Source organism: Fukomys damarensis, unplaced genomic scaffold, assembly GCF_012274545.1.
Source record: "Fukomys damarensis isolate Sample0158 unplaced genomic scaffold, DMR_v1.0_HiC HiC_scaffold_17, whole genome shotgun sequence".
Lineage (NCBI taxonomy): Eukaryota > Metazoa > Chordata > Mammalia > Rodentia > Bathyergidae > Fukomys > Fukomys damarensis.
This window is the reverse complement of record NW_022900929.1, coordinates 43,222,910-43,235,394: the sequence shown is the minus strand read 5'-3', so window position 1 is coordinate 43,235,394 and position 12,485 is coordinate 43,222,910. Positions and strand designations below refer to the sequence as shown.

The window sequence follows — 12,485 nt, the reverse complement described above, 5'->3', positions numbered from 1 at the left end:
TTTTTTTTTTTTTTGAGACAGGGTCTTGCTTTGTAGTTCAGGCTGGCCCTGAACTCACTGTGTAGCCCAGGCTAGCCTTGAACTCATGGCAATCCTTCTGCCTCAGCCTCCCAAGTATTTGGATTATAGGCATGTGCCACCATGCCTGGCTTTAAATATCTAGGTGTTAAAATATAAAAAAAACAAACAAACTATAAGCTAATTTTAATGTTTCAGAAATCATTGAAACCACACATTTACACATTTGGTCTGAATGAGTCTACAATAAGATAAACTAAGTGTATTATTCATTCCATTGTACTTATCTCCTTCTTACAAAACTTTCTAGTGAGCTAGTTTGTTTAATTAATTAATTAATTTTTGTTAATAAAAATGAGACAAGTTGTGGTGATTCATAAATTTAATAGCACAATTTCTCCAAAATTTGAAAGTATTGGTACTATCTGAGAATTCAATTAAGTCAAAACAGCATTTGCAACTAATTACCATTTATAATATTAAACTGTCTAAGCTACTGATCTATCACTGGAGGGCTAAAAACCCACAGCTCTAGCTTTGGGGACCAAAACGTAGGCTTCAAGAAAAGTAGCAATTTTAGCTTCCATATCACTTAAAACATAACCAATCAAATTGTATCCTGTCTCTTTTTTCTTACCTAAATTTGATTTGCTTTATTTATTGTACATAGTTTTCCAACCCAAATTTAATACTGTCTTGGAACAAGGTGGAATATAAAATAATACAAAGCAACAAACACATTAACGCATTTAGAAAAGTAATCAGAGAGCTTGGAGATTAGACAGAAATTGTAAATTTTGGGAATTGCTTCTTACTAAGCCACCACTGCGTAGGAGTAAGACAGTGGCTCGCTTCTTAATTCTAATCCCAGATATTTCCGAAACCTCATCCTGGCCTGAATGAAACTTGGCACGACTTCTCACTGCTACACACTGAACAAACATCTTTTCATGGTTTTGTTTTCTCCTCGGGTCAGGGAGAGAATGATGGGTTAAGCATATTTTTGGGAACTGATGGGTTGAGTCAATATGGTGAGACTAAAAACTTGCACAAATTTTTTCTGACACACAGATGAAATCAAGTTTGGGCCTGTGAGTTGAGGGCTAGAGCTGGGATGGCCTGGACAACTTGCTTTCTCCACCTCCTGAAATCCTTTCAAGTGGCCACCTGGCCTTTCTGGATGCCTCTGTCACCCTTCCTCGTTCCAAGCAGGAGAAGTCTAAAGAATGCAGCTTACCCTTGGGTTAGGGAAAACTACAAGGAATCCTTTATTTTCATTTTTAATTTTTTTGCCAGGACATACATTTTATGATGTTTAAATAGAATTTAAAAGTTTTCAAAACAAACTGTTCTGTCCAACAAGAATTAAAGAAAAAGCAAGTCCAGGGCCAGGGATTTAGCTCAGCGGTTCGGTGGCCTGCCTCACAAGCGCAAGGACCCAAGTTTGACCCTTGGTACCACAAAAAAAAAGCAAGTCCACAGTATTTAATAGAAATACACCTTGAGCTAAAAGTTATGTCACAATACCTGTGTTTTATATTCTTTTCTGAACACTTCATTACAAATTATTAGAATTTTTTTGTTTTTATATAGTATATAGAAGTATTCCTTACAATGCTAGGGCTCTGGGGCGGACGGCTCTGGAGAGTTCTGAGTATCAGCACTGTCTGGGGAGAATGAAGAGAACGTGGGGCAAGGACAGCAGGAAGCTTCTGGGCTTATTCCAAGAGATATAAAAGGTGCTGTATTTCTGTCACATAACTGCGGGCTTGCCTTTCCTTTAAAAAGAATCCTTTAAAAAAATTATTTGTAAGTAGGTTGTCACTATGTTGTCTAGGCTGGTCATGAACTCAAGATCCTCCTGCTGGAAAGACAGGTGTGCACCAGGCCAGGTTTAAACAGGGTGCTTGATTAAAAGATCAGAAGCTACCAGTTTATCTGACACATAGATTATTGTCTTTTGACTTCAGAGAGGCTTTTTGCCAATTGGATTAAATGTGTTTATTCTAAAACTTGTTTGACTACTATCTCAAGTTGAAATATTGCATAGTGACAATTATTGAAAGTTTGGTCCTTGGTCTGTGAAGTTCTTCTTTTGTGGCTTATTTATTTATTTATTTATTTATTTATTTTTGAGACAGGTCTCACTATGTAGTTCAGGCTGGCCTTGAACTAACACTGTGCAGCCCAAGCTGACCTTGAATACCTGGTGATCCTCCTGCCTCAGCTTCTGGAGTGCTAGGATTACGGTGTGTCACCATGCTTGGCTTTTTTGTGGCTATTTTAAAAGTATTGTGTTTTTATTACTAATCAACCATTTCAGAAACGATCATCGTCTAATCTAGATGATACACACAACCACATAACACACACACACACACACACACACACACAGCTCTTCCTTCCTTTTTTTTCAATTCGTTTTTTTTAGTTTTATTTGAAATAATTTTTTTTCCTATGCTTTTGCCCCAGGGTGGATCTTGAACTCCTCTTTTTTTTTTTTAAACTACTGAGTTTTTTGTTTTGTTTTGGGTACCAGAAATTGAATTTAGAGACTCATTCTGGGGTTGGTACCTAAGGCCTTGCATAAGTTAGGCAATCATTTTACCACTGAGCTACATCCCCAGCCCTCACTCATTTCCTTTGTTTTTTATCACTTAGAAAAAGCTGTCAAGTATTTTATTATTTTATTCTAGTTTATATTCAGGTCATAAAAGGCCACAGCAGTTTTTTCAGTATATAAACGCTTTAAAAGCAGAGGACACCGGGAAAGACAGACAAGTATCAGAATGAAGTCCGTAACGAGGGCGTACACACAGTGCAGTATTTCTGAGGACTGATAAGCAGATACCAAGGCATCCACATTTAGTTTACAGTTATTCCGTAGTTTTAGAACCCTCTTTGAGATTTGTTCACACCCCAGTTGTGCCAATCTGTTATTTACTTAAAAACAAAAAATTAAAACTGAAACCAGAATAAAACTGGGAACTCAAAGGGCACCCTTTATAATTCCAGGCATCTGTAGCTCTCCACGAAGGAAAACCTCCATTCTCCAGCCCCTTTCCTGTCTTTCTGCTCAAGGATAGGAAAGAGAAATGGAAGCAAAAGCTCACTATTCCAAATTCTCCTCCTGTTTACAGCTTTCCTTTTCTGTAGGGGTTTCTTCAAAGTATCCTTCAGGCCTTTTAAGAATTAGCTTCAAATTCCTAAACACGTAGTACTGCAACATCCTTCAAAAGTAACTCAAAAACCCTGGTTTCCACTCTGCGAAAATATAATCTTTAAACCTATAACTGGTATCAGCAGATCAATATAAAAAATACAGTACCAAGCTACAATGGCATATTTCCATATTAAGAACTTCAAAATATACTTATCACTGAGACCATAGTCCTTGCATTAGTTTTCAGTCCACTATGAACAAATAATCTGCTGCATGTAAACATGTCTAAATAACTCTAGATAAAACACATCAATCATAAATTTCTGTCAAAGATAATAAAGTACCTTCTTTTAAAAAACAAAACAATAAGCTATTACTGCATTGTCTCCAATTTTATGAAAATGGATCGACCACATGGTTGTTGCCAGTCCTGAGTTCATTGTAATAAAAAAGTCCCTAGTTCCTCGTTAAAGTCAGCAACCAATCCATTTTCTTCAATAGACGTCTTCTAGTACTGTAGGCAAGATTTGTTTTAGGTGGTAATCTGTCCATTAATAACAGAAACTGCCCTGTGCCACAGTACTGTGTTGCAAACAGTTTTCCAACAGGAGTGGGATCTGAGAAAGCAACTTCTTCTTTACTCAAATGCGAGCCATACGTAAAGTTACTCCTCAGGCATGCGATCATGTGAGACTACCTTCTGCCATCGCATCAGGCTGAACACCCAGATACGGCTGATCCCACACTTGTAGGCTCTGGCAGTGTTGAGCAGCACCAGGCTTTTTGCCTTTCAAATCTCTTTCTTCTCCTCACCTGATAACTGGAAGTTTCTCTTCTAGGCCTCTGTAGCCGCATAGGATATATTCTGCAATTAAGCAGCCAACTACTTTTTTGTCATTAGAAATAAACAGAAGCGTTTTAGTTTCGGAATAGCACATTAGCGGACCCTGCTGGAAATCTAAATCATCAACCATCTCTCTAATCTCATCAACCTTTTTCAGAGCATACTTTGGGTCTCCAGGAAGAACCATTGCTATCCCACCATCAGAGTATTCAGCCAGAATCCTTTCTTTTTTCCACCCCACCATATTTTACAGCACTTATAAATTGGTTGTGAAAAAGCAGGTGTTGGGTTTCATCTTCTGGATTTGAAGCTGTGTAAAGCATTCTACAAACATTAACAGGACACTGCTCCAAATCTTTTTTGTCCAACATCTATGACTAACTGTTTTTCATCAGATTTCCCTGCTTCTTTTAGTTTCAAATCTTTTGGAATTGTTATCCCCAAATGGGAACTACATTAAGCCAAGAATGATTTTCCCTGTTATCACTGTCCGCAGATGTTTGGTTGAGTGTACTGTGCCGTTTGGCAGCTGAACCTGAAAACTTGCTTTCTCCTGTATCAATTTTTGTTTGACTGAGGGGAGTTAAAACAGCAGTGGTGTTATCTACTAGACTGTTTTCCAGCTGGGATTCTAAACATAAGCTGAAACTCTTATCTAGTGTTAAGTCAAAAGTAGGTTTCACCTGATTATCCAATGGTGGGTGAGGAGAAGGATTTATGAGATTAATCAAATGACAATTTTCAGGTGCCCTTTTTGTGGCTTTAGTAATTTCAACTCTAACATCATTAATTTTAACTTCTTCAGATTTAATTTCTTACATTTTTTTCTGTTGGCAAATTAGATTTTTATCATGTTGTCTTGTCTCTAAAGACATATTTTGAGTCACTGGATGATGCATTTCTAAAACTGGTGGTGAAAAACCATTTTGTAATAAGCCCAATTTAGGGCGAACTTGAGAGTCCAACTTATTTTGATGTACAGAGTTAAATTTTGAGAGTTTCATTTTAGTCCAGTTGGAGTTCTTCTTTGATGAGCTGTTTATCCCATTTAGTATACATTTCACAGGCTTTGTTTTTCTACTGGGGAAGAAGCAATTATACTGCACATCCTGACCAGTTTCCTTCTGATGAAGTACTTGTCTTTCAAATTATAAATTATAAATTCCAATTTTATTTCTATGGGTATCTCTTCCTTTACACTTTTGATTTGAGGAGATTCTTTTTTGCCTCTACAGTATCTGACTCAATTTCCCCAGCAATCTCTTCACAGAGCTGGAGAATACTACCTCGTTTGCTCTTTCCTGCTTACTCCAACCCCTCTGCACTTTGTTCAGGCCCTGAAGGGAGTGGATTTTGGGGGTTTTTGTGCTAGTATTCACTTGTATATGAACTGACTTCTTCAACTCTTCCATCTTAGAAACCACCAAAGTAGCCACTTTTGATCTTTTTATCTTAGAATTTACAGGCACTGTTTTTGTTTCTTCTTTTCTAGTAGATCTCTGAAGACATTTTTTAGGCCCTTGTATGGACTGAGAACTACAAGTGTGAACTGTGTGATCCTCTACTTTGCGTTTTTTTCCCCCTTTTGGAGAATTTGTTACTTCATTAATCGCTGAATTTTCATCCTCTTTAGAATTAGACTTTATTTCTGGTACTTTTCTTTTCACGTTTTTTACTTGTTTTATGAGATTTACTTTAAATTTTGTTACAATGCTCTTTTCTTGTTGGTGGAAAACTCTGTTTAGCTGCTTGAACTAGACCTTGAATGTCTCTACTGTGCAAAGACCTTGAAATTTCTGTTAACTGTTGTAGTCTTTCTGATCTCCAGTTAAGCTACTCATTTGTTTTAGGGATTTCATCTAATTTTTTCTGACATAATTTTTTTTATTGATTCTTGCTGTTAACATCCTTTTACCATATTTTTTTCAGCTTTAATTGAGTTTATTGGTACATTTTAGGGATACAGTACAGTTACATTCATTGTTGGGATCTTGTACCTCTACATGACAAGTCTTGGTTCTCATTTTTTCCCCTTACCCCTGCCTTCCCTTCACCCCCTCCTCCCTTTTACCATATTTTTACAAATGTATTTAATAGATTTTTTATCACTGGAAGGTGCCTTTGATGACCTTGTACTCATGAGTGTTCCCAGTTCAGGCTGTTTTATGTTACTTTCGCTGGAAGATTTCACCAATGACTGCACAGCTTCCTTTGAATCTGATTTTTAGATTGGACTGTTTTGAGAACCTTGAATTTTTATTTCTGAATTCTTATCTTTATTTTCTTTAATAAAGTCAGAAGAATCTTCTTTTGATTTCTCTTGAATGGCCATCACTCACAATAACATCTTCCTGTTCTGAGTACATTTTAAGAGGACTTCTGTGTCCTACTATGTGAAAATGCTGAGTATCTAGTATAATTACTGAGAAACAGGTTTTAAAAATAAACTTTAACTGGGCTGGGGATTTAGTTCAGTGGTTGGTGGCCTGCCTTGCAAGCACAAGGACCTGAGCTCAATCCCCGGTACCAAAAACAAAAGAAAACAAAACAAATAAAATAAATAAACTTTAGCTGATGTTGACATGCATTTTCAACAAAAATTCTAGTTTGCTTCAAATAAGGTGTCTCTCATATCTAGAACATGATAAAAGCTGGCACAAATGTTGACAGATAGTTGCTCTTCTTAGCAAGGCAACAGAAATCTGAAGAAAATTTAATTCTAATTTGATACTTTTAGAAGATTCTTTTACAAAAAGAAACTTAATTCACATTCAGTCTGTTTTGCTAACTTTTAATTGTTAGTTTCAGGCCTAGCCCCACTGCTGGAGGAGTTATTTATCACTGACCTATTTTGACAAAATTGTTAAAAACTTTTTTATTTTGAAGTCTGCAGTTACTGGGTTTTGATCCATTTGAAACATATCTTATGGCTAATACATTTCCTTCCTCGTTTGTTGAGTCTGTTTGTAGTTCTTGTTTAATTTCCTTCGTTTACTAAAACATCCTATTGATACAGATTTCCTTTTCTGCTCCATTCAATTCGTTTCCCACAAGACAGAATTGATGTTTCAGCCACCATAACTCATGAAAATCTGATAGAACCATTCCTGGGCCAGGGGACTTAGCCCAGTGGTTCCAGCGCCTGCCTTGCAAGCGTGAGGTCCTGAGTTCGATCCCCGGTACCAAAAAAAACATTCCTTACAACCTGCTTTTAACACTGAAACCTCGCCTGCTCAGCGCAGAGACCATCTGTGCAATCCCCAGTACCACAAAAGCAGTTAAAAAAAATTATATATATATTATATATATATAGATTTTTAGTACAAAAGATCTCAGTTCAAATGTTAAAATGTTGGCTGTCATTTACTAGCTGTATGGGAATATTGGAGATTCCTAATATTCCATTTCCACGTTTATAAAATAAGGACATACCATCCACCACCACCACCACCACCACAATAATAATAATAAGGATATACCTAGATATATGGGTATCTAACCTTTTGGCTTGCCTGGGCCACATCAAGTGAAGAGAAATTGTCTTGGGCCACATGTAAAATACATAATATAGTTAATGTACATAAATAGAAAAGCTTCATTTTAAAGTATTTTAACTTGTTAAATTATTTTTGAAATACTATAAGCCCACATAAATTTAATAATTAAATAATAAAATGTTTGCGTCTGCTTAATAACAGCAGATGTCTGTTTTCACAAGCAAACATCCGTCAGTAGATTTAAATACTATTACTGGTAGCTGCTGAGAATGTGAGGTGGTTTTCATCCGTCACCTCATTGATCACCAGGGTTGATTCAGCGAATCTGGCTGGCTAGATGTGTCCCCTTTCTCGGTCACCGCTGCATGCTAGGTGGGTTAAAGACGATGACTTTCCACATAGAGAAGGACCCTTTCCTTAGTCAAGGGTGTCCAGGTAATAGCCATGTTCTGCTTGCCAAGTCCAAGTGCAAGTTTTATCAGGTTTCAAGTGGACCGAGTGGGGCCGGTGAGGGAGGAGGGGTTAGCGTTGCACAGTGCCCCTTCCACGGTGGTGGCCTGTGCAGTCCATGCTTTAGAACTGAACAATCAAATTGGGAAAAAATATCACTAAAATTTACCTAATACTGTTAAGTTTATGATGTTGTGGGGCACATTACTCGCCATCAAGGGCTGGGTGGAGATAATATAAATAAAGTGCTTTGCCCATTTTCTGGCAATTAGCACTTTATATATGCTAGATGTTATTTCTTTTTCATCTCCCAGGGATAATGATTCTATTTATGAAATCACATTAAATTTATATCAACTACAAGAACAATTAAGTGTGTCAACCCTTGCAGGGTTTCACTTATAGTACCTAAATTCCATTTTTAAAAGGAAGAAAACAGGGGCTGGAGACTTAGCTCAGTGGTGCCTGCCTCAAAAGCACATACACACACACACACACACACACACACACACACACAAAGGAAAAAATAGTGTGTGGGGAGAAGATGAATGTTAAAGGAATGTAACTCAAATGGCCAAGTGTACACAGCATGACCAATTATGTTGGTGTGTTATGGGAAGAAACCTGAAGAACGTTATGTCATTGGTAATTGTTAACCTTGTGTTTACATTAAAGTGAGCACTTCATGCAACAGTGGGGACAGGAAGGTGATTTGGAGAAGCATTTGGAGTCCCAGCAAATAGGCACGGTCTGTTCTTTCTCTAAGGGTCAGGCTGGCGTCACTTGCTCTTGATTTCTCTAAAGTCACTGTTGAGAAAGGAGGATGACAAAGGAGGGTCTAGTGCTTTCTGTCATCTAGGTGTCTCCCAGACCCTGCAGTGCAGATCCCTCTCCACCCTATCCTGAGCTCTTTGAGCTTCCCACCTACCCTAAGTACTCACTGCAAGCTTTGGCTCTCACTGGCCTCAGACCCAGTGTGGCTCAGATAAATAGTGCAGGGTAAGCTGACTTCGCACTTGGAGTGAAACTGCCACTTAGGCACTCCCTCCTTGGCTGGGCCTCAAAAACCCTCAAGCATTTTGCAAATTCTGTTCTGGTACAGAAGAGAAGTCAGAAGTGGAGAAGGGAGTGTGGTTTGAACCACTGACTGGAAAAATTTAAAACAAAGCAAACAGTCTGAACTTGTTGATCCAACACCTTTTCTACACAAAACCCTCAGACTCTTCTTAGACAATTTTCTTCTCCTTAAATTTATTTTAAATTATGGAAATTTTCAAACCTGCTTTTGAGAGAAAAATATAATTAATTCCCAAGTGCCCATCACATGCAATTTCAATAATGATCAACATTTTGTCCATTTTGTTTTGTCTCTGTTAGGAAAAAAGGAAAAGAAACAGAGATGTGAGCTCACAGGACAGGTTATTTCACAACAAACCTGAGAGGGACCGCTCTAGCACTGAGACCAGACCAACTACTCATACAGGGCATATACGGTTTTTTTCATAGGGCCATGGGCATGGTTGGGGGTTTGCTCAGTGAAAAGGAGTTATGGTTACCAGTTAGGGACAAGGCTTGAGGAGGCACAAGGAGTTGCAGTTACTTGTCAAGTGCAGGGTTGCAGCTATGGTCACTGGGCCTGATCAACCCATGATTATACGTTTGTAGCAGGCACACAAGCATAGCTACGGGGAGATGTTTAATGTGATTTCTTTTCAGTGGTCAGATTCCTTCAGTCTCTCCTCCTTATTTTATTATTTTTTGTTTATTTTTATTGGATTCTTATTTTTGAGACAGAAGAATAAATGTCCAGTTACAGAATAGCACTTACACCTGGTTTCAACCACGAGGTAGCAATAAAGACCTAGAGAGGGTGAAGGAGTTGAACTCAAAAGCCTGATTACCTCTACTAAACCTCCAACATCTCCACCAGAAAGGCAGAGAATCCACTAAAAATAAATCCATAATTAGTTTAAAATTTTTCCAATAATAGGCCGGGCATCGCGGTGCATGCCTGTAATTCCTGAACTTGGGAGGCTGAGGCAAAAGGATTGCTGCAAGTTTGAGGCCCTCCCTTGGGCTACATAGTGAGTTCAAGGCCATTCTGAACTACATAGTGAGTCCCTGTCTCAAAACAAAAAACAAAGAAACAAAAAAGTAAAAAGGTGAAGTAAAAAATATTTCCTTCTATGTTCAGAAAAGAACACTGAAACATCAAAGTTGAGGTAGAACTTTGAAACAATATTCTAGACAAAAAAAAAACTATAAATTTTCTATGTCAGTTCTAATCATTATTCTGTTAGAACTGGCATTGGCAGGAGTGGGCAGTCTCATGGAGTAACCTGCTTTCTGATTGAAAAAGGTTGAGTCAGCCCACTGGTTTGCCTATATGCTTGGGTGTGTTTTAAAGTGTCAACAGTTTGAAGTTTCTGGGGGAAGTTGCATGTGGCACTGAGAGAGTTGTTCTTTATCAAAGATGCAAATTCTGGCCTGTAAGGGTATAGGAGAGCATGCACACAAACATTAGAGAAAAACTGTCTGTGACAGAGCCTTAAAATTGTTGTGGTTCATTTATTACTGATAATTTTCAAATGTGAAGTTAATGAGAGCTCATAAGACATAGAATGAACCTAACAGAGAAATTCATTTGGGTGTGGTGGCATCCACCTGAAATCCAGCTACTCTGGAGGTTAGAGCAGGAGAATGGTATGCAGGCCACCAGGGCAACCAAATGGGACATTAACAAAAGTAATGGGGGGAAGAGGTCCGGGGAGAGGCAGAGAAGAGAGAGAGGCTGGTAGTGTAGCTCAGTGGTAGATCACTAGCTGGCATGTGTGAGCCCTGAGTTCAGTCCCTACTAACACAAAAAATTCGGTTGTTGGTTCTGCTTCCTGCTTGCCATGGGTTAAGCAGCCTCCTTTTACCATGCCACGAGCCATGCTATTTCTGCCTTGGAGCCAATACCACTCCGTAGACTAAACCTTCTAGAACTATTTCACAGATTAGGGGGAATATGCAATATTTGTCTTTCTGAGTCTGGTATGTTTTGCTCAACTCATGACTTCTACATCCATCCATTTTCCTCCAAATGTCAGAATTTTGTTCTTTTTTTCTTTTTTTAACCTACTCATCTGTTTATAGGCATCGAGGCTGGTTCCATACCTTGCCTGTTATGCAATGTGCCACAGAAACATGGGTATGCAGTTATCTTAAAAAAAAATTGGTTGATTCTAGGTAATAAGGCCATTTCAAAAAAAATGTGTCTAACTAAGGCAATTCTAATGAAGTTAGCAAATATTACCCAAACTGACTGATTAAGATGGAAGAACATAATTTTTATAGAGCAAGCACCCAAAATGTCGATGAGCTGGCATCTTCCTTAACATGGGCGTAGGCTGTAAGAAGCAGAGAACTTCCTGTCAAGAGAAATTCATAGATTAGATATGATTTCTGAGAGTTCCCACTCTAGACTTTATGGTTCTGGAATTTCTTTTTGTACCAGAGTAGGATGATGGTTGTGGTCTTTTTAAATGATCATATTGACAAAAACTCCTGTGATGATACAGATAATGCCAAAATCACTCAGGCAGAAATAATGAGACACAGTTACAATGACTCTGTGAGTAGTCCATTGCATAGATCCACAGCTATGCAAATCAGAGAAATCACAGCGATTAAAAAGAGAATGGAAGGATTATAAGAGTGAAATCATTGACACAGGTTATAAGGGTTGGGTTCTATGGGTTTTAAGCAGGTTTGTCTGAATTCATTTTACAAAACTGAGAAGTTGTGATTCTTAAGAATAACTGAAAATGTCTATCTATGAATTCAAGATTATTTTTGGCATGGATGGTAACCAGTTGTTCTCTAGATCCATGAGGAAATATCTTAAACTGGAACCAGCTCTCAGGGTGTAGGCAGAGGGTATTTAGGAGAAGGAATGATGGGGGAGGAGCCAGCAGGTGACGGGTCCATTCCTGTTTGCCACCAACTACCTTTGTGGTCTTAGGCACCTCACCATCTTTAGGTCCCAATTTTATTGGAAAATGGGAAAAATAATTCTAGATCTTTTGCCTGGTAGAGAAGTTGTGAGAGGCATGTGAGTTTACTTAAGTGAAAATGAACTAAAATGTAGAGTCATCTATTTAGAGTCCCAGAAAGCATAAATAACACCTCTGCATGAGTTAAAAGAAAGGCCTCCTCCTTTGGTTTAAGTCAACTCCTTGCCAGTCCTTGCAGTTAGGTGAGGTTTTGGTATCGTTTCCCTCCTTTACTGCCTAGTTTTGAGCAGAGCATAACCTGAAGAATGGTTACTGTGAGAAGGACCTCAATACCTGATGTTGTAAGGAAGCATTCCCTATGTAAACCTTTGCTGAGGGGCTTTAATAGGTCATTGCCTTTTGCATTGGTGGTAAGGGTAAACTGACATTATGTTCTGCACACGGTTGACCGCTCTAGGATCCTAATGGAGAACAATGTTTAGATATTGGTTCACCTCAAATAATGTCAAGGGCCA

At 38.3% G+C, this 12,485-nt stretch overlaps 1 pseudogene; it reads right to left on the bottom strand.

The window, feature by feature from the left end:
- Positions 1-3,637: 3,637 nt before the first annotated feature.
- On the bottom strand, positions 3,638-6,357 carry LOC104876348 (annotated as a pseudogene).
- Between the last annotated feature and the right edge of the window lie 6,128 nt (positions 6,358-12,485).